This window comes from Cucurbita maxima, unplaced genomic scaffold (genome assembly GCF_002738345.1).
Source record: "Cucurbita maxima cultivar Rimu unplaced genomic scaffold, Cmax_1.0 Cma_Scf00065, whole genome shotgun sequence".
NCBI classification, from domain to species: Eukaryota; Viridiplantae; Streptophyta; class Magnoliopsida; order Cucurbitales; family Cucurbitaceae; genus Cucurbita; species Cucurbita maxima.
In genome coordinates this window covers 426391-432085 of record NW_019272081.1, presented here as the reverse complement: position 1 = coordinate 432085, position 5695 = coordinate 426391, and the positions used below count along the sequence as shown (strand labels likewise).

Sequence of the window (5695 nt, the reverse complement as noted above, 5' to 3'; positions counted from 1 at the left end):
GTGATTCGAATCTCATGGAAGTGTTCTTGCCTTGAGATATTTGATCAACAAGAATCATTCAAGCTAGACATGATCGATCTTGCTTGTGGAGTGATTCGAATCTCAAACAATGTTCTTGCCTTGAGATTTTCGATCAACAAGGTAATCCGAATCTTACTCCCCTTGTAGTGGTTCCTTTTCCATATCATTTGGTATCAGAGCTTCAGGCTCAAGATCGGATATATGTTTCATTGTGCTTATCTCTTTTAATTCTCTTATAATTTTTTTTTTTCAGTTTGTGTAGAATGTTCATGTTCTATCACAAAAATATATAACAAAAAAAAAAAAAAATCTTATGTTCTTTAAAGTGTTAGATCTGGATCTTATCAACACTTTGTTCTTCTTTAAGATCTTCTAAATCAATTTCCTTGTTGGTAAATTGATTATATTTTGCCAATCCAAAGAAGAAAAAAAAAAAAAACCATTGAAAGAAAGAAAGCATATTGATGTTAAATGTCTTTTTTTTTTCCCCTCTTGATTATTATATGTAACTCTCATATGTTACTACGTTTACATTAGTCCTTAATCATTTTCTTTCTTTAATTCGTTAATGATTGGATTACCTTGATGATCAAGATCAAGAGTAAAGAAAACTCGTTTCTAAACTCGTGATTCGAATCACTCCACAAGAGGTTTGATCAATACCACTTGAATGACTCTACATGCAAGTTCTAAACACAAGAATTTGCAAAGAAAGTTTAGCTCTCAACAAAGCTAAAATAGAAATTCTATTCTTAATTCCAAAATCTGATGTCTAATCAAAGAAAAGAAGGCTTTATATAGCCCTTACAACCTTAATCTATGGATATATAACTCCCAAATTGAATGGGCTAGTAAATGAAAAATACCCATAACCTCCATATTAAAATGGCTAGTTAATGGTGGAATATAGTAACCTATGTGGGTTACAATATAACCTTAACTCCTATATTTAAAACTAGCTTAAATATGACAAACAAATATTTAAACTATAATAAAATAATGCAATTAATAAAATGTGCTTATTGACTCATCCTTGGACTAGTTTCATAAATTCAGTGGAGTTCATTAAATGCAACTTAAAGTGCATTTCATTCATCTCTTTCTTGAAGCTCAACTTTGCACAACATATAAGGGAGGTCTCCAGCGTCTTCTAGAATTTCCTTTGATGAGCTCACCATAGCTTGAATATAACTGTATAAGGTTTGTTGTAGCTTCTTAGCTCTCGTCCTTGTAATTGGACCTTCAGGTATGGAAATTCCTTGGTCGTGGTTCATATCATTCTCCCCCTCATGAAAAAGATTCGTCCTCGAATCAAAGCCATCACCTACATCAAAAGGACTCAAATCAACAACATTAAAAGTTGTACTAACACCGTACTTACCTGGTAAATCAATTTTATAAGCATTGTCGTTGATACGCTCAAGAACTTGAAAAGGTCCATCTCCTCGTGGTAAAAGCTTAGATTTTCTTTAAGTAGGAAATCTTTCTTTTCGGAAATGCACCCAAACCCAATCTCCCAGCTTGAAGATGACAAACTTACGTCCTTTATTAATTCGGGTGGCAACCTTGGAATTTTGTTTCTCAATTTGTTCTTTCACTTGCTTGTGAAGTTTATGAACCAACTCAACCTTGGCATTTGCATCAAAATTCACAAACTCTTTTGACGGTATGGGCAACAAGTCAAGGGGGGTTAAAGGATTAAAGCCATAAACAATTTCAAAAGGTGTGCATTTAGTAGTGCTATGAACAACCCTATTATATGCAAATTCTATAAAGGGCAAACAATCCTCCCAAGTCTTAAGATTCTTATCAATAATAGCCCTAAGCATAGCAGTCATGGTTCTGTTAACAACTTCAGTTTGTCCATCCGTTTGAGGATGACAAGTAGTTGAATATATTAGCTTAGTTCCTAACTTACCCCATAAAACACGCCAAAAGTGGCTTAAAAATTTTACATCACGATCACTAACGATGCTTTTAGGAATGCCATGCAATCGTACACTTGGGCAAAGACGACTGACTTTGTAAGCGGAACACAAAACTATTTACGCTATTCCGGGTTCTTATTGAGCTTAGTGAAACCAAGGTTTATGAGAAAGTCAGCGAAGTTTGGTGTTCTACCTTTTCCTAGTCTCGGTCCACAGTGGAAGGCTCCGCACCTGAGCCTCGTTAGACTCAGCGGAAGTGTAAGGTGTAAGTCAAGAAAGAGAATAGAAGAAAAGATTCAGTTTGTCCCTTAGCCTAGTCTATATCTACCGCTGACGCAACTCCGTACCGACGCCTCACTACCTACCTATTATTAATTAATTAACGGCTAAGTGATTTCATAACCTGAGCTTTCTATCCTTAACCAGCTGACCTGAGTAACCTTAACTATCTTCCTTTCTAACTTTAGCATAGGCCTTCGCCACTTCAAACGGCCCCTCTTTTCTTTTTTGAATTAGAAAGAACGGGGCCTCACTTAACTATTTGTATAGGATGAACAGCAGGGAGGATGAAAGACAAAGAAAGGGAGAAGTGGGCTTGATGATCGAAGAAAGGGAAGGGGCGTGGTTGGTGTGTCACTAGGTCGGTGGGGGAACCCGTAGGAAGGGCGGGACGACCCGCCGAATTCACATCCGAAATCGCCAACATAAACATAAACGAAATCGTCGAATTGCATATGTATGTATAGAAAGAAAACGAACCACTTCTATTCTCGGAGCTTAGGTATATGAAGAATGGCTTTTTGGTCCCTTTCGTCCAGTGGTTAGGACATCGTCTTTTCATGTCAAAGACACGGGTTCGATTCCCGTAAGGGTCATTCCCGGCCGCTTTCTCTTAGTGTGAATTGCTGAGTGATCACTCGCTATCTGGCTGGAAAAGGTGGTCCGGAAGCTTCCTCTCTCCCAGCAAGCAAGACGAGATCACCACTTTTCTCAGTAATGGACTTCCTTTCATTCTTCCTTACTTAGCCTTAGATGTCCTTTCATAGATTCTCGAACCTCCAACAGACGAAATCTCTATGCATGTGTTCTTTCTTTCCACATCTCTTTTGGCCGTTTTTGTTAGGCATTGAACCCCACCTTAGGTGCTGAGTAGTGTCCCCCTCTCCCTAATACCTAAAAAAAAGTTATGTCTATGGAGCCTAAAGCTTAAACCATGGCATGGCAGTAAGCAGTAAGTGGGCCTAGTCTTTGCCCAGTCTTCGCCTTCTTCGGTGGCCAAGTTTCAGCGTTCAACGTCGGCCTACCACCTTTCTTTTTCAAGGTTGAGCTTCATCAATTCAAGTAGTGTCTTTTTCCTATTCTTATTGGTAAATAGCATCTGGAAGCGAAGGCATTATTGAACGAAAGAGATGTCGGGTCGGTCAATTGCATTAGGTAGGAGATGCAGGACCTGTCTTAACCGCAAGTGCATTCGCTATTCGATTCCATCCTCGATCCCACCCTATTAAACTTCCCAAGGTTCTCTCTCTTTTTGTTTGACTTTTCAGTGAAAAAAGGGGGGTGACAATCGGTAGACTTTCTTTTCTATGTTGCCGTCTCATCAATGAGCGTAGATTGATAGAGATGGCTTTTGTGCTGGTCAATCTATATCCCATTCTTCAGGTATAGTTTTCTTTGATCACAGATCGGCAGGTGATCCATACTTTCGCCCCCTTTGGTCAGTCAGTCGTCTTGATTTGCCAGAGGGTCTTGAGCTAGCTTCCTTGAAGAGGCTTGATGGGAAAGAGAGGTAAAAGAACAACCTAAGAAAGGTACCTCATAAGCTTTTGGATTCCATGGCTAAGGCTGACTTCGGTAGATTTTAGGTGAGGGTGGAGGGGTAGGATAGGAGGTGAGTGGTTGATATAACCTCAATATTATAGGGAGATTTTGGCAATAAGGGTGGTGCTAGGGCTCAAGACAATTTGGAAGGGAGAGTGAGTTGGATCATAAATCAGAGTTTCTTCCTTTGTTTGAAGAGGCAGAATCCTACCGGACTTGAGATAGGAATGGCTAAACTGATTGTCCCAGGAAGAAAGCTAATGAAAGCAAAGGTCAAGAATATCATCTTGGTTTAACAGAAGTTAGTCAAAATCTCGCTTGTCTCTATCGTACTATGATTGCTCTCTATTTATAAATAAACGGTGCTCTTCTCCCTCTCCAACTATCGGTCTCGCAGCTTCGCTCCTTCAACTGATTCAAGTGATTCAGCTATCGGTCTCTTTCTTCTCTGATCTTTCATTTTCTTCTTGATATTACCTTCCCTTCCCTTATTTCAAGAGGTAAAGCACTCTCTTATCTTTTTCTCAGTAAATAGGTCTTTCTTTCTGATATGGAAAATCAACCCAAGGGAAAGTATGGAACGGATTACCTTGATGATCAAGATCAAGAGTAAAGAAAACTCGTTACTAAACTCGTGATTCGAATCACTCCACAAGAGGTTTGATCAATACCACTTGAATGACTCTACATGCAAGTTCTAAACACAAGAATTTGCAAAGAAAGTTTAGCTCTCAACAAAGCTAAAATAGAAATTCTATTCTTAATTCCAAAATCTGATGTCTAATCAAAGAAAAGAAGGCTTTATATAGCCCTTACAACCTTAATCTATGGATATATAACTCCCAAATTGAATGGGCTAGTAAATGAAAAATACCCATAACCTCCATATTAAAATGGCTAGTTAATGGTGGAATATAGTAACCTATGTGGGTTACAATATAACCTTAACTCCTATATTTAAAACTAGCTTAAATATGACAAACAAATATTTAAACTATAATAAAATAATGCAATTAATAAAATGTGCTTATTGACTCATCCTTGGACTAGTTTCATAAATTCAGTGGAGTTCATTAACTGCAACTTAAAGTGCATTTAATTCATCTCTTTCTTGAAGCTCAACTTTGCACAACATATAAGGGAGGTCTCCAGCGTCTTCTAGAATTTCCTTTGATGAGCTCACCATAGCTTGAATATAACTGTATAAGGTTTGTTGTAGCTTCTTAGCTCTCGTCCTTGTAATTGGACCTTCAGGTATGGAAATTCATTGGTCGTGGTTCATATCATTCTCCCCCTCTTGAAAAAGATTCGTCCTCGAATCAAAGCCATCACCTACATCAAAAGGACTTAAATCAACAACATTAAAAGTTGTACTAACACCGTACTTACCTGGTAAATCAATTTTATAAGCATTGTCGTTGATACGCTCAAGAACTTGAAAAGGTCCATCTCCTCGTGGTAAAAGCTTAGATTTTCTTTGAGTAGGAAATCTTTCTTTTCGGAAATGCACCCAAACCCAATCTCCTGGCTTGAAGATGACAAACTTACGTCCTTTATTAATTCGGGTGGCAACCTAGGAATTTTGTTTCTCAATTTGTTCTTTCACTTGCTTGTGAAGTTTATGAACCAACTCAACCTTGGCATTTGCATCAAAATTCACAAACTCTTTTGACGGTATGGGCAACAAGTCAAGGGGGGTTAAAGGATTAAAGCCATAAACAATTTCAAAAGGTGTGCATTTAGTAGTGCTATGAACAACCCTATTATATGCAAATTCTATAAAGGGCAAACAAACCTTCCAAGTCTTAAGATTCTTATCAATAATAGCCCTAAGCATAGCAGTCATGGTTCTGTTAACAACTTCAGTTTGTCCATCTGTTTGAGGATGACAAGTAGTTGAATATATTAGCTTAGTTCCTAACTTA

The 5695-nt window shown here is 38.0% G+C and overlaps 1 long non-coding RNA gene and 1 other non-coding gene across 2 annotated transcripts in view; one reads left to right on the top strand and one right to left on the bottom strand.

The window, feature by feature from the left end:
• LOC111472115 overlaps positions 1–2301 on the bottom strand; it is a 22918-nt gene extending 20617 nt beyond the window's left edge. The window contains exon 1 of the long non-coding RNA XR_002715337.1: positions 2290–2301. This is a non-coding gene — a long non-coding RNA (uncharacterized LOC111472115). The remainder of the gene's footprint in view (positions 1–2289) is intronic.
• A 451-nt stretch (positions 2302–2752) lies between these two features.
• On the top strand, positions 2753–2824 carry TRNAE-UUC. Its single transcript has one exon. It is a non-coding gene; the product is annotated as a tRNA-Glu (tRNA).
• Positions 2825–5695: the final 2871 nt, after the last annotated feature.